Source organism: Salminus brasiliensis, chromosome 13, assembly GCF_030463535.1.
Source record: "Salminus brasiliensis chromosome 13, fSalBra1.hap2, whole genome shotgun sequence".
Classification (NCBI taxonomy): Eukaryota; Metazoa; Chordata; class Actinopteri; order Characiformes; family Bryconidae; genus Salminus; species Salminus brasiliensis.
Window position 1 is genome coordinate 12,520,965 of NC_132890.1, and position 21,935 is coordinate 12,542,899.

Below are 21,935 nucleotides of genomic sequence, written 5' to 3' on the forward strand. Positions count from 1 at the left end.
GACTAAAGCAGGTCTGAACGGTATTCGGGATAGTTCAGTTTGTCACAGGTCTACACGTCTGCTTGTGTAGTCTGTTTCCCATTACAAAGCTAAAGGTACACAGACTGTCGTTGTAGCTTTGTATTCTTGCACAACGCATGGCTGTCCTGCTGTTAGCAGCTGCAGTCTGCTGCAGGCTAACTCAACGATGATGGCTGTAGTTGTGAACATATCGACATTCCTCCTAGTGTTTTTTCGTGTCCGCCCGTGTTCAGCAATAGTGACATAAGTAAAACGAGCAGATAAAACTCAGTTACATAAAACATGTCCTTTATAAAACCGGCGAGTTTCTTTAGTTAAAGCGCATCTTCAGATGGTTTCTTTTCAGTAGCTCATCTTGGAGTTTCCAGAAACTACAACTTCTGTGTAAGACTTTTTTTTTTTTTTTAATCTCTGTGAAGTTAATTTAAATGAGAATGGTTAGTTATGTTTATGTGTGCCATATTTGTGGATTTTACGAATTTAAGCGTCGGTTTCATCGATTGCAATAATATTTATGTAAATGTCTGACGCATATGTGTAAGTAACTTTTAATGTAATTATTGGAAGATATTTATGTAGTGTATCTATTTCACCCTGAAAATGTCATACTCTCCGTCACTGCCTGTTTTCCCAAAAGAGACTAAGCGAATTTGTTATGAGTAGAATGTGTATCATGGAGTTTATCCCAGCAAACATATAACTTATAGAGGTCTGGAGGCCTCTTCAGTACATCAGGCACTTATCAGTTAGTTTCGGCTTCTCGCTGGGGAGAATAGGGAAAAGTGAAGACAACCGATGGATCATTTTCCACTCTTAATAAGTAAAGCTCAGTTATTTCTCCTGCTAACACATAGAACAGAAAAGCTTCAGTATAACGTCAGTGTTGTATCCATACAATATACTGAGGGTTAAATTAATTCATACTAGGTGTGATAAGTAACTTCATTTTCTTATTTTACATTTGATAGCATGAACATTTTACATATTTTATAGACTACACAAGTAACACAAATAAATGCAAATGCCACTTTTTGTGACAAATACAATTGACAATAATTAAGATGTATCTATTTCTATACAGACGTTTTTAAAAGATTATTTAATTTCGCATTTTATTTTATATTTCATAGTCCTTTTTTTAGTGTGGAAAAGAAGCTGTTCTTGTCCACATTCATTACAGTTTACATTTTTTTTACTCTTGATAAATGATTATTGAATATTGGGAGTAACAGGTGCTTTTTCATTCTGAAGCACAGGGAGCTTCCATTTACTGCTCTTTCAGGAGTAAACCGACACAGCAGCAAAGGCTCACACCGGCCGGCAGACTCGGTCTTGTCAACATAAAAGGCCTTACCCAACGTCATTTCCGGAAGGAAATAAAAAATGCTAAATAGAGAAATTGTACATCTCATTTGGAGCTGATGTGGACAAGATTTGTGTTCCTGGTCACAAGAAAAGCTGCTCCATTTCATTATGAAAAGTATTATCAGGCTTTTAATCTCGACTTTCCTCGCCATCTTTTCAATAAACTCTTTTATTTTTAGGAGTGAACCCAGTTGAAATATTTATGAATGGTGAAAGAAAAATTCATTTCAAAGAGGCCCCGGAATATGGTGCTGTATTTACTTTGCCGCAGTTTAATAATTAAGCTTGTGTTCTCCTTCAACTGCAAAAACAAAAAAACAAAAAAAAAACCCACATCAGTCAAATGCGGTTGTAAAACGGGTCAATTCTAAAATTCCAAATGTTTCTCAACAGTCTTGGCTTCTTTTATTTACACCCTAAAATTTGACATACTAAGCTACAACATGACTATGGGATAAATGCAGGGGCTACTTCCTACCAATATGGAAACCGGGAAAACAAAACAAGAGGCTGGCACGCCGGGTGAAGCATCGCTCTCAGGTGAGTTGCGAGTTGCAGGGATGCCGATGTAGCAGGCTCGGGCTGAGTGGGCCGGCCAGCCATTTAACTAAGGGAAGTGTGTGTCGCCATGTCAAGTTCAAAGAGCTCTGTGAAGCTTCAGGGGGATAAAAGAACAACTGTTGTAGATGTACGCAGATCTGGGAGGAGAATTTTAAAAACCTCAATGCAACTGGAAATCAGCCATTCCACTTCCTAGAAAATAATTTACAAGTGGTGAAGGACTTTTGATTTGCTCCCCTCCCCGCCCCCGAAACGAGAACGGGAACCCATGAATGAAGGCCCACGACCTGAGGTTGTGTGTAACGGTGAAATAACATCACGACTGTGATGAAACGGTGCTGTTATTTCCCCACAGCTCACTTCCTTTCGTGGTGTGTTGCTTTAATATGACCTAATTAAGTGATCTAAATTAGCAGGTGTTTTTTTTAAATAGCAAATATTGGGGTCGGCCCACCCAAGCGCTGTCATTATGATTGGTTGTAGTCTTGCTATGCGTTGACATGCTGTAACAGACTTTCCCCCATGTTGTCAGTTTCCTCAAACGTACACTGACCCCTACTGACAGGCTTGGGTTCCTTTTATCCACAGCATTCCCTCCACAGAGTTCTGGTTTGATATTTTTCAGTGTTTTGTAAGAATTTGGCTATAATTAAGCCAAACTACAAGTGATTGGTTTCCATCCCATGGCAGGCCATGCAGGTGGGCTTTAACGGCAATTTTCCACTGAAAAGTTTCAACTCCTAAGACTCCACAGAGTGTATGAAATGTAATACAAGGAGGTATGTGTAAAAAAAAAAGTGTAATGTGTTGTATATTTGTGAAAGCGTAAAGTAAGATGGAGTAAAAGGAAGAAGAGCAAGTGAAAGAATGTGTATGTGAGTGCTTGAGGATGAGAAAAGCTTACAGCACCTGGTATTCCCAGGCGGTCTCCCATCCAAGTACTAACCAGGCCCGACCCTGCTTAGCTTCCGAGATCAGACGAGATCGGGCGTGCTCAGGGTGGTATGGCCGTAAGCGAAAGCACTGCTTCCACTTAGCCTATTTATAAGCATGTGTAACCAGTGCAGCCTTTGCCTGGCTACGAGTGTCTGGTGAGCCCTGTCAGCCACCGTAGTCAAGGTGATGCGCTGTTTTCCCCCCTCCCTTTTCTCACGTACTAGGTATGCTTTGGTTGAGCCAGATCAGCCACCGTAGTTGGAGCACTGCGCTGTTTTCCCCCTCCCCTTACGGAAGCGCCAGGTGGATACAATCGGGGTGAGCATTAGCTTTAGCATATATACATATGGCGGTGCTGGGTGTATGGAGAGCTTCATTCTGCTAGGGTCTGTTGTGACTTCGGCGACGGTCATCAGACGGTGTGTTGGCGTGCCGGTCTATGCAAGCTTCCCCCCCCCCCTCTTCTGAGTCTGTGGTGCATTAGCACAGAGCTCTCGGAAACAGCTTAAACACTGTAGCCATTTGTTGTGGATTCACTGCGCTTTTACCGCTCCTGTAAGCAGGTTGTGCTGAGACAGCGTCTAACAGTAGGTGTAATGTGGATTGGTGCAACAGCTAACTGGGTGTGAGCTTGTGCATAGCAGCAGCTAAAGCGTTCTGTGTGAGCGTCGCCATTGACCAGTCCAGGTGGCGCCGGACTATTGGAACGTGCAGACCTGAAAGCAACTACTCGTCATCTCTTGTTTTAATAATAAATGTTTAATACCTACATGGTGAAATTGGAGCCGCTGCTGTTTTGCTGGGTTTGTTACTTTTGTTTGGTTGGTTTTGCTTTTTTTCTATTTTGTTTCCTAGTTTTATTTTGATTTGCTTTTGCTTATTATTTTGCTTGATTACTTTGCTGCTTGGTTGTTTTGTTCTATTTGAATTGATTTTGTTATTTTTGCATTTAATGATTTGGTTATCAATTGATGGCTTTATGCTGTGCATTTTTGGTTAATTGATTTACTGTTTAATTTCATTTGGCAGCAGTTCTTGGTTTATCGTGTGGAATATTTTAAACTATTTTTTTTGTTTATTATTATTATTATTATTATTATTATTGGCTATTTGTGGGAAATCATTCTGGCTGTGGGGAGTCCTCTGGTTCCAGTGATCAGAGCCATTGTGGATTCTAATTGTCTCTTCTTCTTATAGGACATCTGGATGCTCCTTTCCTGTCTGTTCACTCGTGGTTTGGCACCTTACTTGCTGTGGTGTGAGTTCACGTGCACTGCACTTTTGTGTGTGTGTGTGTGTGTGTGTGTGTGTGTGTGTGTGTGTGTGTGTGTGTGTGTGTGTTGGAGACTTTAGAATGCAGACAGGGCTAGGCCACCTGTAATTGGACGCCCACAGCCGATATCCCAGTTCTTTGGAGCTCCTGTAATTTTGTTATTATATTCTTTGTTTATTTTTCTTATTGTTTGTTGCTAATTTTAAATAATATTAATAAATGATTGATTTTATACATGGTGGTGAATAAACCTTTCTAATTACCTCAATCCATGTCTCTGAATATTTTTCAGGCTTACCTGTGTGTCTAGGTGCTTTTTATTACTCAGATTTATAGAATATTTCCTGGGGTGAAATTCCCCAGGTGGCGTAGTCGGGTGTTGCTATACTACCACAGGTCACACATGCAGCAAAATACGCCTGCCTCTTCCACACTACACACCCCCCCTCTCCCCCTCCCCCATTTATTCGGTGAAAGATAGACTGTGTATCACCAGCGGCTCCGAATTGCTTCATGTGGTTGTTCGTGAGGTATCTCAAATACTGAAAGCTATACGAAAACGTTCAACTACGTTGAACATCTAACGCTGGATCCGTCTATTGTACTTTACAGCTGCAGTCTTAGGGTTATTAGCTAACTATACAGTGGGGGAAAAAAGGATTTAGTCAGTCACCAATTGTGCAAGTTCTCACACTTAAAAAGATAAGAGAGGCCTGTAATTCACATCATAGGTACACCTCAACTATGAGAGACAAAATGAGAAAAAAATTAAATCAGAAAATCAGTCTCATTTTTAAAGAATTTATTTGCAAATAATGGTGGGAAATAAGTATTTGATCAATAACAAAAGTTCATCTCAATACTTTGTTATATATCCTTTGTTGGCAATGGCAGAGGTCAAACGTTTTCTGTAAGTCTTCACAAGGTAGGCATACACCGTTGCTGGTATGTTGGCCCATTCCTCCATGCAGATCTCCTCTAGAGCAGTGATATTGTGGGGCTGTCGGTGGGCAACGCGGACTTTCAACTCCCTCCAAAGGTTTTCTATGGGGTTGAGATCTGGAGACTGGCTAGGCCTTGAAATGCTTCTTACGAAGCCACTCCTTTGTTGCCCTGGCAGTGTGCTTGGGATCATTATCATGCTGAAAGACCCAGCCACGTTTCATCTTCAATGCCCTTGCTGATGGAAGGAGGTTTGCACTCAAAATCTCACAACACATGGCCCCATTCATTCTTTCATGTACATGGACCAGTCGTCCTAGTCCCTTTGCAGAGAAACAGCCCCAAAGCATGATGTTGCCACCCCCATGCTTCACAGTTGGTAGGGTGTTCTTTGGATGCAACTCAGCATTCACGAGTTGTGTTTGTACCAAACACATTAGCAGTGGTCTTGTAGGTCTCCCATTTTCTGATAATTGCTCCCACAGTAGATTTCTTCACACCAAGCTGCTTGCCTATTGCAGATTCAGTCTTCCCAGCCTGGTGCAGGTCTACAATTTTGTTTCTGGTGTCCTTCGACAGCTCTTTGGTCTTCACCATAGTGGGGTTTGGAGTGTGACTGTTTGAGGTTGTGGGCAGTTGTCTTTTCTACTGTTAACGAGTTCAAACAGGTGCCATTAATACAGGTAATGAGTGGAGGATAGAGAAGCCTCTTAAAGAAGAAGTTACAGGCCTGTGACAGCCAGAAATCTTGCTTGTTTGTAGGTGACCAAATACTTATTTTCCACCATTATTTGCAAATAAATTCTTTAAAAATCAGACAATGTGATTTTCAGATTTTTTCCCTCATTTTGTCTCTCATAGTTGAGGTCTACCTATGATGTGAATTACAGGCCTCTCTCATTTTTTTTAAGTGGGAGAACTTGCACAATTAGTGACTGACTAAATACTGGTTGACTAAAGCAGGTCTGAACGGTATTCGGGATAGTTCAGTTTGTCACAGGTCTACACGTCTGCTTGTGTAGTCTGTTTCCCATTACAAAGCTAAAGGTACACAGACTGTCGTTGTAGCTTTGTATTCTTGCACAACGCATGGCTGTCCTGCTGTTAGCAGCTGCAGTCTGCTGCAGGCTAACTCAACGATGATGGCTGTAGTTGTGAACATATCGACATTCCTCCTAGTGTTTTTTCGTGTCCGCCCGTGTTCAGCAATAGTGACATAAGTAAAACGAGCAGATAAAACTCAGTTACATAAAACATGTCCTTTATAAAACCGGCGAGTTTCTTTAGTTAAAGCGCATCTTCAGATGGTTTCTTTTCAGTAGCTCATCTTGGAGTTTCCAGAAACTACAACTTCTGTGTAAGACTTTTTTTTTTTTTTTTTTTAATCTCTGTGAAGTTAATTTAAATGAGAATGGTTAGTTATGTTTATGTGTGCCATATTTGTGGATTTTACTAATTTAAGCGTCGGTTTCATCGATTGCAATAATATTTATGTAAATGTCCGACGCATATGTGTAAGTAACTTTTAATGTAATTATTGGAAGATATTTATGTAGTGTATCTATTTCACCCTGAAAATGTCATACTCTCCGTCACTGCCTGTTTTCCCAAAAGAGACTAAGCGAATTTGTTATGAGTAGAATGTGTATCATGGAGTTTATCCCAGCAAACATATAACCTCATAGAGGTCTGGAGGCCTCTTCAGTACATCAGGCACTTATCAGTTAGTTTCGGCTTCTCGCTGGGGAGAATAAGGAAAAGTGAAGACAACCGATGGATCATTTTCCACTCTTAATAAGTAAAGCTCAGTTATTTCTCCTGCTAACACATAGAACAGAAAAGCTTCAGTATAACGTCAGTGTTGTATCCATACAATATACTGAGGGTTAAATTAATTCATAGTAGGTGTGATAAGTAACTTCATTTTCTTATTTTACATTTGATAGCATGAACATTTTACATATTTTATAGACTACACAAGTAACACAAATAAATGCAAATGCCACTTTTTGTGACAAATACAATTGACAATAATTAAGATGTATCTATTTCTATACAGACGTTTTTAAAAGATTATTTAATTTCGCATTTTATTTTATATTTCATAGTCCTTTTTTTAGTGTGGAAAAGAAGCTGTTCTTGTCCACATTCATTGCAGTTTAATTTTTTTTTACTCTTGATAAATGATTATTGAATATTGGGAGTAACAGGTGCTTTTTCATTCTGAAGCACAGGGAGCTTCCATTTACTGCTCTTTCAGGAGTAAACCGACACAGCAGCAAAGGCTGACACCGGCCGGCAGACTCGGTCTTGTCAACATAAAAGGCCTTACCCAACGTCGGAATATGGTGCTGTATTTACTTTGCCGCAGTTTAATAATTAAGCTTGTGTTCTCCTTCAACTGCAAAAAAAAAACAAAAACAAAAAAAAACCCACATCAGTCAAATGCGGTTGTAAAACAGGTCAATTCTAAAATTCCAAATGTTTCTCAACAGTCTTGGCTTCTTTTATTTACACCCTTAAATTTGACATACTAAGCTACAACATGACTATGGGATAAATGCAGGGGCTACTTCCTACCAATATGGAAGCCGGGAAAACAAAACAAGAGGCTGGCACGCCGGGTGAAGCATCGCTCTCAGGTGAGTTGCGAGTTGCAGGGATGCCGATGAAGCAGGCTCGGGCTGAGTGGGCCGGCCAGCCATTTAACTAAGGGAAGTGTGTGTCGCCATGTCAAGTTCAAAGAGCTCTGTGAAGCTTCAGGGGGATAAAAGAACAACTGTTGTAGATGCACGCAGATCTGGGAGGAGAACTTTAAAAACCTCAATGCAACTGGAAATCAGCCATTCCACTTCCTAGAAAACAATTCACAAGTGGTGAAGGACTTTTGATTTGCTCCCCTCCCCGCCCCCGAAACGAGAACGGGAACCCATGAATGAAGGCCCACGACTTGAGGTTGTGTGTAACAGTGAAATAACATCACGACTGTGATGAAACGGTGCTGTTATTTCCCCACAGCTCACTCCCTTTCGTAATATGTTGCTTTAATATGACCTAATTAAGTGATCTAAATTAGCAGGTGTTTTTTTTAAATAGCAAATATTGGGGTCGGCCCACCCAAGCGCTGTCATTATGATTGGTTGTAGTCTTGCTATGCGTTGACATGCTGTAACAGACTTTCCCCCATGTTGTCAGTTTCCTCTAACGTACACTGACCCCTACTGACAGGCTTGGGTTCCTTTTATCCACAGCATTCCCTCCACAGAGTTCTGGTTTGATATTTTTCAGTGTTTTGTAAGAATTTGGCTATAATTAAGCCAAACTACAAGTGATTGGTTTCCATCCCATGGCAGGCCATGCAGGTGGGCTTTAACGGCAATTTTCCGCTGAAAAGTTTCAACTCCTAAGACTCCACAGAGTGTATGAAATGTAATACAAGGAGGTATGTGTAAAAAAAAAGTGTAATGTGTTGTATATTTGTGAAAGCGTAAAGTAAGATGGAGTAAAAGGAAGAAGAGCAAGTGAAAGAATGTGCATGTGAGTGCTTGAGGATGAGAAAAGCTTACAGCACCTGGTATTCCCAGGCGGTCTCCCATCCAAGTACTAACCAGGCCCGACCCTGCTTAGCTTCCGAGATCAGACGAGATCGGGCGTGCTCAGGGTGGTATGGCCGTAAGCGAAAGCACTGCTTCCAGTTAGCCTATTTATAAGCATGCAGCAAAATACGCCTGCCTCTTCCACACTACAGGGGACACGCTCACTCGCTCATCCCCTCCCCTTTCTTACTTCCAAAGCAATCCCACCAAGCTCATTCACACCAATCACACTTTTCATTGCTCTCTCTCCTGTCCTCCTTCTCTTTTTGCAAAAACAAATAAACTTGCTCTTTTGCCCGACACTTTAACTTTCAGCAACAACTTACTCCGCCATTACAAAAAATACTTTGCATCTAAACACCACCAGGTCCATCTCTCTCATCTCACAAAACACAAAAACACAAACAACCTGTTCTACAGTGAATCACACATTTTTTTCAGTCTCATTCACAAACAAAAACAACAACTTGTCAGGGAGCTGACATTTACTGCTCTTTCAGGAATAAACCGACTCTGCTTTTACAGCAGCAGCAAAGGCTCACACCGGCCGGCAGACTCGGTCTTGTCAACATAAAAGTCCTTACCCAACGTCATTTCCGGAAGGAAATAAATAAAATAAAAAACGCTAAATAGAGAAATTGTACATCTCATTTGGAGCTGATGTGGACAAGATTTGTGTTCCTGGTCACAAGAAAAGCTGCTCCATTTCATTATGAAAAGTATTATCAGGCTTTTAATCTCGACTTTCCTCGCCATCTTTTCAATAAACTCTTTTATTTTTAGGAGTGAACCCAGTTGAAATATTTATGAATGGTGAAAGAAAAATTCATTTCAAAGAGGCCCCGGAATATGGTGCTGTATTTACTTTGCCGCAGTTTAATAATTAAGCTTGTGTTCTCCTTCAACTGCAAAAAAAAAACAAAAACAAAAAAAAACCCACATCAGTCAAATGCGGTTGTAAAACGGGTCAATTCTAAAATTCCAAATGTTTCTCAACAGTCTTGGCTTCTTTTATTTACACCCTTAAATTTGACATACTAAGCTACAACATGACTATGGGATAAATGCAGGGGCTACTTCCTACCAATATGGAAACCGGGAAAACAAAACAAGAGGCTGGCACGCCGGGTGAAGCATCGCTCTCAGGTGAGTTGCGAGTTGCAGGGATGCCGATGAAGCAGGCTCGGGCTGAGTGGGCCGGCCAGCCATTTAACTAAGGGAAGTGTGTGTCGCCATGTCAAGTTCAAAGAGCTCTGTGATGCTTCAGGGGGATAAAAGAACAACTGTTGTAGATGCACGCAGATCTGGGAGGAGAATTTTAAAAACCTCAATGCAACTGGAAATCAGCCATTCCACTTCCTAGAAAATAATTCACAAGTGGTGAAGGACTTTTGATTTGCTCCCCTCCCCGCCCCCGAAACGAGAACGGGAACCCATGAATGAAGGCCCACGACCTGAGGTTGTGTGTAACGGTGAAATAACATCACGACTGTGATGAAACGGTGCTGTTATTTCCCCACAGCTCACTCCCTTTCGTGATGTGTTGCTTTAATATGACCTAATTAAGTGATCTAAATTAGCAGGTGTTTTTTTTAAATAGCAAATATTGGGGTCGGCCCACCCAAGCGCTGTCATTATGATTGGTTGTAGTCTTGCTATATGTTGACATCCTGTAACAGACTTTCCCCCATGTTGTCAGTTTCCTCTAATGTACACTGACCCCTACTGACAGGCTTGGGTTCCTTTTATCCACAGCATTCCCTCCACAGAGTTCTGGTTTGATATTTTTCAGTGTTTTGTAAGAATTTGGCTATAATTAAGCCAAACTACAAGTGATTGGTTTCCATCCCATGGCAGGCCATGCAGGTGGGCTTTAACGGCAATTTTCCGCTGAAAAGTTTCAACTCCTAAGACTCCACAGAGTGTATGAAATGTAATACAAGGAGGTATGTGTAAAAAAAAAGTGTAATGTGTTGTATATTTGTGAAAGCGTAAAGTAAGATGGAGTAAAAGGAAGAAGAGCAAGTGAAAGAATGTGCATGTGAGTGCTTGAGGATGAGAAAAGCTTACAGCACCTGGTATTCCCAGGCGGTCTCCCATCCAAGTACTAACCAGGCCCGACCCTGCTTAGCTTCCGAGATCAGACGAGATCGGGCGTGCTCAGGGTGGTATGGCCGTAAGCGAAAGCACTGCTTCCACTTAGCCTATTTATAAGCATGCAGCAAAATACGCCTGCCTCTTCCACACTACACACCCCCCCTCCCCCCTTTATTCGGTGAAAGTAGACTGTGTATCACCAGCTGCTCCGAATTGCTTCATGTGGTTGTTCGTGAGGTATCTCAAATACTGAAAGCTATACGAAAACGTTCAACTACGTTGAACATCTAACGCTGGATCCGTCTATTGTACTTTACAGCTGCAGTCTTAGGGTTATTAGCTAGCTATACAGTGGGGGAAAAAAGGATTTCGTCAGTCACCAATTGTGCAAGTTCTCACACTTAAAAAGATAAGAGAGGCCTGTAATTCACATCATAGGTACACCTCAACTATGAGAGACAAAATGAGAAAAAAATTAAATCAGAAAATCACATTGTCTCATTTTTAAAGAATTTATTTGCAAATAATGGTGGGAAATAAGTATTTGATCAATAACAAAAGTTCATCTCAATACTTTGTTATATATCCTTTGTTGGCAATGGCAGAGGTCAAACGTTTTCTGTAAGTCTTCACAAGGTAGGCATACACCGTTGCTGGTATGTTGGCCCATTCCTCCATGCAGATCTCCTCTAGAGCAGTGATATTGGGGGCCTGTCGGTGGGCAACGCGGACTTTCAACTCCCTCCAAAGGTTTTCTATGGGGTTGAGATCTGGAGACTGGCTAGGCCTTGAAATGCTTCTTACGAAGCCACTCCTTTGTTGCCCTGGCAGTGTGCTTGGGATCATTATCATGCTGAAAGACCCAGCCACGTTTCATCTTCAATGCCCTTGCTGATGGAAGGAGGTTTGCACTCAAAATCTCACAACACATGGCCCCATTCATTCTTTCATGTACATGGACCAGTCGTCCTAGTCCCTTTGCAGAGAAACAGCCCCAAAGCATGATGTTGCCACCCCCATGCTTCACAGTTGGTAGGGTGTTCTTTGGATGCAACTCAGCATTCACGAGTTGTGTTTGTACCAAACACATTAGCAGTGGTCTTGTAGGTCTCCCATTTTCTGATTATTGCTCCCACAGTAGATTTCTTCACACCAAGCTGCTTGCCTATTGCAGATTCAGTCTTCCCAGCCTGGTGCAGGTCTACAATTTTGTTTCTGGTGTCCTTCGACAGCTCTTTGGTCTTCACCATAGTGGGGTTTGGAGTGTGACTGTTTGAGGTTGTGGGCAGTTGTCTTTTCTACTGTTAACGAGTTCAAACAGGTGCCATTAATACAGGTAATGAGTGGAGGACAGAGAAGCCTCTTAAAGAAGAAGTTACAGGCCTGTGACAGCCAGAAATCTTGCTTGTTTGTAGGTGACCAAATACTTATTTTCCACCATTATTTGCAAATAAATTCTTTAAAAATCAGACAATGTGATTTTCAGATTTTTTCCCTCATTTTGTCTCTCATAGTTGAGGTCTACCTATGATGTGAATTACAGGCCTCTCTCATTTTTTTTAAGTGGGAGAACTTGCACAATTAGTGACTGACTAAATACTGGTTGACTAAAGCAGGTCTGAACGGTATTCGGGATAGTTCAGTTTGTCACAGGTCTACACGTCTGCTTGTGCAGTCTGTTTCCCATTACAAAGCTAAAGGTATACAGACTGTCGTTGTAGCTTTGTATTCTTGCACAACGCATGGCTGTCCTGCTGTTAGCAGCTGCAGTCTGCTGCAGGCTAACTCAACGATGATGGCTGTAGTTGTGAACATATCGACATTCCTCCTAGTGTTTTTTCGTGTCCGCCCGTGTTCAGCAATAGTGACTTAAGTAAAACGAGCAGATAAAACACAGTTACATAAAACATGTCCTTTATAAAACCGGCGAGTTTCTTTAGTTAAAGCGCATCTTCAGATGGTTTCTTTTCAGTAGCTCATCTTGGAGTTTCCGGAAACTACAACTTCTGTGTAAGACTTTTTTTTTTTTAATCTCTGTGAAGTTAATTTAAATGAGAATGGTTAGTTATGTTTGTGTGTGCCATATTTGTGTATTTTACGAATTTAAGCGTCGGTTTCATTGATTGCAATAATATTTAGCTATGTAAATGTCTGACGCAGTGAACGATGGAAGAATTCAATGGTTGCTTTTAAATGTTTCTATAGTGTTGAGCCTTGAGCTTTGTTTTATTTAGTGGTGCAGCAGAGTATTGTATTATGGTTGGACTCATTTTTTCATTCACACATTCCAGCACCCAGCCCCCCTGCTCCAACCTGTCCTTGACAACAACCCAGGTGACATATGAGCTGAGGAAGATCAAGGCAAACAAAGCTACAGGTCCTGATGGAATCAGTGCCAGGCTCCTCAAGTCCTTCGCACATCAGCTGTGCAGGGTAGTTGAGCATATGTTCAACATGAGCCTGAAATTGGGAAGAGTACCACAGATGTGGAAAACATCTTGTGTGGTACCTGTGCCCAAAACACAGCACCCGAAGGACCTAAACAGCTACAGGCCGGTGGCACTGACATCCGATGAAGTCACTGGAGAGGCTGGTCATCAACCACATCCGCCCTTTGGTGAGCCCATCCATGGACCCTCTTCAGCTTGCCTACCAACCTGGCGTCGGGGTGGATGATGCTTCTACACAGAACTCTTTCTCACCTGGAGAAGCCCGGCAGCACTTTGAGGATCACCTTCTTTGATTTCTCCAGTGCATTTAACACCATACAGCCAGGCCTCCTAAAGGACAAGCTGAGACATTGTGGAGTGGACAGTCACCTGTCGAACTGGATACTGGACTACCTCACCAACCGACCACAGTATGTAAGGGGACGGGCCTGTATCTCTGATATGGTGGTCAGCAGCACAGGAGCCCCTCAAGGAACGGTCTTGGCACCGTTCCTCTTCACCCTGTACACTGCTGACTTCATGTACAGCTCACCGACCTGTCACCTCCAGAAGTTCTCTGATGACTCAGCGATCGTCGGCCTCATAACCAATGTGGAGGACAGCGAGTACAGAGAACTGATCCAGGACTTTGTGGACTGGTGTCCGCTGAACCACCTTCAGATAAACGCAGGAAAAAACAAAGAACTGGTGGTGGATTTCCGCAGTTGCAGACACCCCCCTCAATCAGTGAACATCCAGGGTATGAACATCGAGAGTGTGGACTCTTATAAATACCTGGGTGTTCATCTGAACAACAAACTGGACTGGTCAGTCAACACTGCTGCACTCTTCAAGAAAGGCCAGAGCAGACTCTACCTACTGAGGAGACTGAGGTCCTTTGGGTGCAGGGAGCACTCCTAAGGACTTTCTTCGACACAGTGGTGGCATCTGCCATCTTTTATGGAGTCGTCTGCTGGGGCAGTAGCATCTCGACTGCAGATAAGAAAAGACTGAATAAGCTCATAAAGAGGGCCGGCTCTGTCCTGGGGTGCTTGTTAGACCCAGTGCAGGTGGTGGGAGACAGGAGGATGACAACCAAGCTGGCATCCATGCTGGAGAACAGCTCCCACCCCATGCATGAGACTCTGGCAGCACTGGGCAGCTCCTTTAGTGACAGGCTGCTTCATCCCAAGTGTGTAAAGGAGCGGTATCGCAGGTCCTTCCTTCCTGCTGCCGTCAGACTCCACAACCAGCACTGCTCCCAGCGGACCACATACACACACACTTAAACTACACACACATGTTTAGGGAACAGAGATCCCTCAATGCAAAAATACCATGTGCAATACCCCCCCCCCCCCCCACACACACACACGTGCAATTAGGAGTCATTTGCAATAACCTGTAAATAATATTGTTATTTCCTTTTTAATTCTTATTTATATTGTGTATATAGTGCAAATTATTTATCTATATTTTTGTAACTGAGTGTCTTGCTATCCCTTTCTGCTGTGACACTGAGAATTTCCCCACTGCGGGACTAATAAAGGATTATCTTATCTTATCTTATTGTTTCTCCTCACCATGCATGTGAAATAGAAAGGATGGAGTGATTCCCCTGTTGGCACTGAACAACTCATACTTATCTGGCAGTGGAGAAACCATGATCAAGAAGGTGGTTCACCCAGGGTGAGGCTCAGCAATTGCATTACATTGGTTGTGCTGACTCCTGTGCTAACACACAGAATAGAAAAGCTAGACTGCATAATTTGTGGTAGTGGAGGACTGTGCTCTCCCCTGATATTTGGGTAGAAGAAAGGAGCAATCTGAGATAGACAAACATGTGAATAGTATGACATGTTGTTATGAACTTGTTTCACATTGGGTTCAGCTTCTACTATAATATGTGTAAGTAACTTTTAATGTAATTATTGGAAGATGTTTATGTAGTGTATCTATTTTACCCTGAAAAATGTCATACTCTCCGTCACTGCCTGTTTTCCCAATAGAGACCAAGTGAATTTGTTATAAGTAGAATGTGTATCATGGAGTTTATCCCAGCAAACACATAACCTCATAGAGGTCTGGAGGCCTCTTCAGTACATCAGGCACTTATCAGTTAGTTTCGGGTTCTCGCTGGGGAGAATAGGGAAGAGTGAAGACAACCGATGGATTGTTTTCATTCATTTTCCACTCTTAATAAGTAAAGCTCAGTTATTTCTCCTGCTAACACATAGAACAGGAAAGCTTCAGTATAAAGTCGGTGTTGTATCCACACAATATACTGAGGGTTAAATTAATTCATACTAGGTATGATAAGTAACTTAATTTTCTTGTTTGTTTTACATTTGATAGAATTAACATTTTACATATTTTATAGACTACACAAGTAACACAAATAAATGCAATTGGCACTTTTTGTGGCAAATACAATTGACAATAATTGAGATGTATCTATTTCTATACAGACATTTGTAAAAGATTATTTAATTTCACATTTTGTTTTATATTTCATAGTCCTTTTTGTAGTGTGACAAAGAAGCTGTTCCTGTCCACATTCATTACGGTTTTAGTTTTTTCTTCTCTTGATAATTGATTAAAAAAAAGACTTTTTATTTAATTTACATGTTTATCTCATCAAGACAAATTCTACATCAATACAGTTACAGTGATACAGTCTTTGCAGTCTTTGATTTTGACAGTCTTTACATTGTGTACTGAACCCACTGTTAGAGATGCTCTTTACCCAAAGCTGTGTTCCTTGTCATATCTTAAACACTTAAACACTTCACACTTAAAGTTGCCGCAAAGCATCGTTTTATGTTTTCTTATAAGGTTTAGACCTAACAGGTACATAAAGGGTGTATTTTACCTGTATGAGTATTACATATAAAAGTCATAACTAATTCATTTAGACAACAAATAAAATGTCCAGTTGTGTTGTATATATTGTGGTTCATATCCCCACCACTGTAAATTAAACTGAATCTGTAAGTTTCTCCACAATTAAAGATTTCTTATCAGACCACTATGAATTACTTTTTTACATCTCCTACTAGGTTTACAGCTGCATGTAAAAAAATCAGGACGAGGGCATGCCACCAACTGCAGTTACAGTAGAACCTGTTAGTAAATTAATAATTAGTAAAGTAGATTCTCACCCATTTAGAATCAATAATTAAATGACATCCTTGAATAACTATGATTTCATTTGTGGATATATTCAATTATATACTTACAAAGAAGGAATCTTTTGAGTTCAAATACAAAGCAACAATAAATGAGGGGGCAGGATCTCTGCATCTCTGCCCTATGACTAATCAAATCAAATCAAATCAAATCAAATTTTATTTGTCACGTACATAGTCATACACAGTATAACTTGCAGTGAAATGCTAACAGTCTACACACTCAAACTCTTCAATGTGATGGGTGATCTACAGTCGCCGTCTACAGTGAGTGTAGACTCTCAACCAATTCGAAGGATAAATGTCTACAGTCACTGTGCCGATATTGACCCTCAGTATTGACCCTCAGGTTTGCCGAGTCAAGTTCTAGTTAATGTTGCCATCTACACTGGGCAACATTCTTCTTCCCTGTGAGACAAGAGTAAGGTTGGAGATGTTCTAATAAACACATTTCAGTACGTTACTGAAACTAGTTAGTCTATATCTGGAATAGTCTACATGCAAAGTAATTTAAAGTCAGACAAAAACGATAGATTTTTTATTACATTTTTTTTTATCATAAACCATGTTATTGGTTACAAGCTTTCCTATATTAGACTGCAATGTATTTTATAATAAAATCATTTTAAATGAATAAATCACAAATGGCAAATTAATCATCTAGTTCAGTTCACATCCAGGAGATGGCAGTACAACATACTAAAAAAACAACAACGCCTGAAAACGGGACTTGTTAATGTCAAACCTGCAGTAAACAGGTAGCTTCTGTCTTTGCTTTATTTTTGGAAAACGTAAGTGTAACACTTAACACCTTAGTGTGGTGTCTAAATAATAATAATAATAATAATAATAATAAATTAGGTAAAATGTAAAATGTCTTCTAAGAGTTCAGTCTTGAACTTTAAACATGGCTGACAGAAAGCGCTCGAAAGATCTCTTCCCAAACCTGCTGTTAATAAACGTGAAATAGGTTTGTACTCTCTCCTTATTTACCAAACATGTTGTGTTTGTTGGCTAATTAGAAATTCGTGAATGTCCTGTAATGAGTGGAGTGCTAATTTTAAGGCCTATTCTTTGGCCTTGTCAATTAATCCTATTAATTCCGAAGGCCGGGACATTTCACAGTCGTGTGTTGGTGAATGGGCAGGCGTAAAACATGGGCATTTTCCAGTTATTTTCTTACACCATGAAACAGTTTGCTAATTTTACTTAATTACAGTGTAAGAAACCTAATATAGGTCTAGGAATGAAGGTTAATGAAGCAGTCGTACTTGGAATGAGGGGAACTGGATAGAATTGGCATTTTCTTTTGACAAGTGGTCTGGATGTCGGTTTGCTGAACGTGAGAGATTCATACATGTGTTGTGTTGGTTTACAGGTACATGGTAAACTTAAGTTGAAGAGATCATAGTCAGTCAGCAGTTGTTTTAGGTTTCACTCCTCGTGTTTAGGTTGTAGTACCACATTCAACCACAAGGTTATCAAGCGTATCAAACATATGTCTTTGTTTTTCAGTAAGAAATCCAACTGTTCACCTCCACTCCAGCACGTTAGCTGTTCGTGATCAGTACAGTTGATGTAATGTTGTAGTTTTGTTTCTGAATTGCTTTTAAAAGAAGTCGGAGGCAAAAATGATATCCTCCTATTTGATTGGCCGTTGTGCAGAAATATTTACATATTCTGTTTTTATGTCCGTTATCTGTTAATACCACTGTTTTCTCAGAGTTGTGAGTGATATTTAACCCTTGATTCCCCGACTTACTTTTTTATTATTGCCGGGAATTTAGTTGAAGTGGATTTAAACATTTCACCATAACAGTGAAACTTACTGTCTAGAATGACTTCCCTGTTTCTCTTAGCGGTCCGGTATCGCTTCTCGGCCTTTTGGCTAAGATCAAGTGTAGTATCTGTTCTTATCAGTTTAATATCTGATACGTCCCCTACCCGGGGACCATATATTAAATTGATTTTTGGAACAGGGAGATGGAATAGGGGCTTGCTCCGTCCACTCCACGCATCGACCCGGTATTGCAGTACCTCCGGGAACGGTGCACCCCCTTTTAATCGGTGAAAGATAGACTGTGTATCATCAGCGGCTCCGAATTGCTTCTTGTGGTTGTTCGTGAGGTATATCAAATACTGAAAGCTATACGAAAACGTTAAACAACGTGTAACATCTAACGCTGGATCCGTCTACTGTACTTTACAGCTGCAGTCTTAGGGTTATTAGCTACCTGTATGTATGAACTGAAGCTCTGAAGTAGGGCTTTGGAGAACTACATCGTGTATATATGGTTGACTAAAGCAGGTCTGAATGGTATTCGGGATAGTTCAGTTTGTCACAGGTCTACACGTCTGCTTGTGTAGTCTGTTTCCCATTACAAAGCTAAAGGTACACAGACTGTCGTTGTAGCTTTGTATTCTTGCACAACGAATGACTGTCCTGCTGTTAGCAGCTGCAGCTGTAGTGAACATATCGACATTCCTCTGTGTTTTTCGTGTCCGCCCGTGTTCAGCAATAGTGACTTAAGTAAAACGAGCAGATAAAACTCAGTTACATAAAACATGTCCTTTATAAAACCGGCGAGTTTCTTTAGTTAAAGCGCATCTTCAGATGGTTTCTTTTCAGTAGCTCATCTTGTAGTTTCCGGAAACTACAACTTCTGTGTACGACTTTTTTTTTTTTTTTTAAATCTCTGTGAAGTTAATTTAAATGAGAATGGTTAGTTATGTTTATGTGTGCCATATTTGTGGATTTTACGAATTTAAGCGTCGGTTTCATTGATTGTAATAATATTTATGTAAATGTCCGACGCATATGTGTAAGTAACTTTTAATGTAATTATTGGAAGATATTTATGTAGTGTATCTATTTCACCCTGAAAATGTCATACTCTCCGTCACTGCCTGTTTTCCCAAAAGAGACTAAGCGAATTTGTTATGAGTAGAATGTGTATCATGGAGTTTATCCCAGCAAACATATAACCTCATAGAGGTCTGGAGGCCTCTTCAGTACATCAGGCACTTATCAGTTAGTTTCGGCTTCTCGCTGGGGAGAATAGGGAAAAGTGAAGACAACCGATGGATCATTTTCCACTCTTAATAAGTAAAGCTCAGTTATTTCTCCTGCTAACACATAGAACAGAAAAGCTTCAGTATAACGTCAGTGTTGTATCCATACAATATACTGAGGGTTAAATTAATTCATACTAGGTGTGATAAGTAACTTCATTTTCTTATTTTACATTTGATAGCATGAACATTTTACATATTTTATAGACTACACAAGTAACACAAATAAATGCAAATGCCACTTTTTGTGACAAATACAATTTACAATAATTAAGATGTATTTATTTCTGTACAGACGTTTTTAAAAGATTATTTAATTTCGCATTTTATTTTATATTTCATAGCCCTTTTTTTAGTGTGGAAAAGAAGCTGTTCTTGTCCACATTCATTACAGTTTAAATTGTTTTTACTCTTGATAAATGATTATTGAATATTGGGAGTAACAGGTGCTTTTTCATTCTGAAGCACAGGGAGCTTCCATTTACTGCTCTTTCAGGAGTAAACCGACACAGCAGCAAAGGCTCACACCGGCCGGCAGACTCGGTCTTGTCAAAATAAAAGGCCTTACCTTACGTCATTTCCGGAAGGAAATAAAAAATGATAAATAGAGAAATTGTACATCTCATTTGGAGCTGATGTGGACAAGATTTGTGTTCCTGGTCACAAGAAAAGCTGCTCCATTTCATTATGAAAAGTATTATCAGGCTTTTAATCTCGACTTTCCTCGCCATCTTTTCAATAAACTCTTTTATTTTTAGGAGTGAACCCAGTTGAAATATTTATGAATGGTGAAAGAAAAATTCATTTCAAAGAGACCCCGGAATATGGTGCTGTATTTACTTTGCCGCAGTTTAATAATTAAGTTTGTGTTCTCCTTCAACTGCAAAAAAAAAAAAAAAAAAAAAAACCCACATCAGTCAAATGCGGTTGTTAAACGGGTCAATTCTAAAATTCCAAATGTTTCTCAACAGTCTTGGCTTCTTTTATTTACACCCTTAAATTTGACATACTAAGCTACAACATGACTATGGGATAAATGCAGGGGCTACTTCCTACCAATATGGAAGCCGGGAAAACAAAACAAGAGGCTGGCACGCCGGGTGAAGCATCGCTCTCAGGTGAGTTGCGAGTTGCAGGGATGCCGATGAAGCAGGCTCGGGCTGAGTGGGCCGGCCAGCCATTTAACTAAGGGAAGTGTGTGTCGCCATGTCAAGTTCAAAGAGCTCTGTGAAGCTTCAGGGGGATAAAAGAACAACTGTTGTAGATGCACGCAGGTCTGGGAGGAGAATTTTAAAAACCTCAATGCAACTGGAAATCAGCCATTCCACTTCCTAGAAAACAATTCACAAGTGGTGAAGGACTTTTGATTTGCTCCCCTCCCCGCCCCCGAAACGAGAACGGGAACCCATGAATGAAGGCCCACGACCTGAGGTTGTGTGTAATGGTGAAATAACATCACGACTGTGATGAAACGGTGCTGTTATTTCCCCACAGCTTACTCCCTTTCGTGATGTGTTGCTTTAATATGACCTAATTAAGTGATCTAAATTAGCAGGTGTTTTTTTTAATTAGCAAATATTGAGGTCGGCCCACCCAAGCGCTGTTATTATGATTGGTTGTAGTCTTGCTATGCGTTGACATGCTATAACAGACTTTCCCCCATGTTGTCAGTTTCCTCAAACGTACACTGACCCCTACTGACAGGCTTGGGTTACTTTTATCCACAGCATTCCCTCCACAGAGTTCTGGTTTGATATTTTTCAGTGTTTTGTAAAAATTTCGTTATAATTAAGCCAAACTACAAGTGATTGGTTTCCATCCCATGGCAGGCCATGCAGGTGGGCTTTAACGGCAATTTTCCGCTGAAAAGTTTCAACTCCTAAGACTCCACAGAGTGTATGAAATGTAATACAAGGAGGTATGTGTAAAAAAAAAAGTGTAATGTGTTGTATATTTGTGAAAGCATAAAGTAAGATGGAGTAAAAGGAAGAAGAGCAAGTGAAAGAATGTGCATGTGAGTGCTTGAGGATGAGAAAAGCTTACAGCACCTGGTATTCCCAGGCGGTCTCCCATCCAAGTACTAACCAGGCCCGACCCTGCTTAGCTTCCGAGATCAGACGAGATCGGGCGTGCTCAGGGTGGTATGGCCGTAAGCGAAAGCACTGCTTCCACTTAGCCTATTTATAAGCATGCAGCAAAATACGCCTGCCTCTTCCACACTACACACTCCGCTCGCCCTCCCCTTCCCCTCCCCCCTTTATTCGGTGAAAGTAGACTGTGTATCACCAGCGCCTCCGAATTGCTTCATGTGGTTGTTCGTGAGGTATCTCAAATACTGAAAGCTATACGAAAACGTTCAACTACGTTTAACATCTAACGCTGGATCCGTCTATTGTACTTTACAGCTGCAGTCTTAGGGTTATTAGCTAACTATACAGTGGGGGGAAAAAGGATT

The 21,935-nt window shown here is 40.8% G+C and overlaps 6 non-coding genes across 6 annotated transcripts; 2 read left to right on the forward strand and 4 right to left on the reverse strand.

Annotated features, from left to right (window-relative positions):
- Positions 1 to 2,844: 2,844 nt before the first annotated feature.
- On the reverse strand, positions 2,845 to 2,963 carry LOC140576326 (5S ribosomal RNA). The gene has a single exon (XR_011981545.1). It is a non-coding gene; the product is annotated as a 5S ribosomal RNA (ribosomal RNA).
- A 5,694-nt stretch (positions 2,964 to 8,657) lies between these two features.
- Positions 8,658 to 8,776, reverse strand: LOC140576338 (5S ribosomal RNA). Its single transcript, XR_011981556.1, has one exon. It is a non-coding gene; the product is annotated as a 5S ribosomal RNA (ribosomal RNA).
- Positions 8,777 to 10,757: 1,981 nt separating this feature from the next.
- Positions 10,758 to 10,876, reverse strand: LOC140576350 (5S ribosomal RNA). Its single transcript, XR_011981567.1, has one exon. It is a non-coding gene; the product is annotated as a 5S ribosomal RNA (ribosomal RNA).
- Positions 10,877 to 14,858: 3,982 nt separating this feature from the next.
- Positions 14,859 to 15,020, forward strand: LOC140576008 (U1 spliceosomal RNA). The gene has a single exon (XR_011981247.1). It is a non-coding gene; the product is annotated as a U1 spliceosomal RNA (small nuclear RNA).
- A 3,256-nt stretch (positions 15,021 to 18,276) lies between these two features.
- LOC140576029 (U2 spliceosomal RNA) lies at positions 18,277 to 18,467 on the forward strand. The gene has a single exon (XR_011981267.1). It is a non-coding gene; the product is annotated as a U2 spliceosomal RNA (small nuclear RNA).
- A 3,049-nt stretch (positions 18,468 to 21,516) lies between these two features.
- LOC140576362 (5S ribosomal RNA) lies at positions 21,517 to 21,635 on the reverse strand. The gene has a single exon (XR_011981579.1). It is a non-coding gene; the product is annotated as a 5S ribosomal RNA (ribosomal RNA).
- Positions 21,636 to 21,935: the final 300 nt, after the last annotated feature.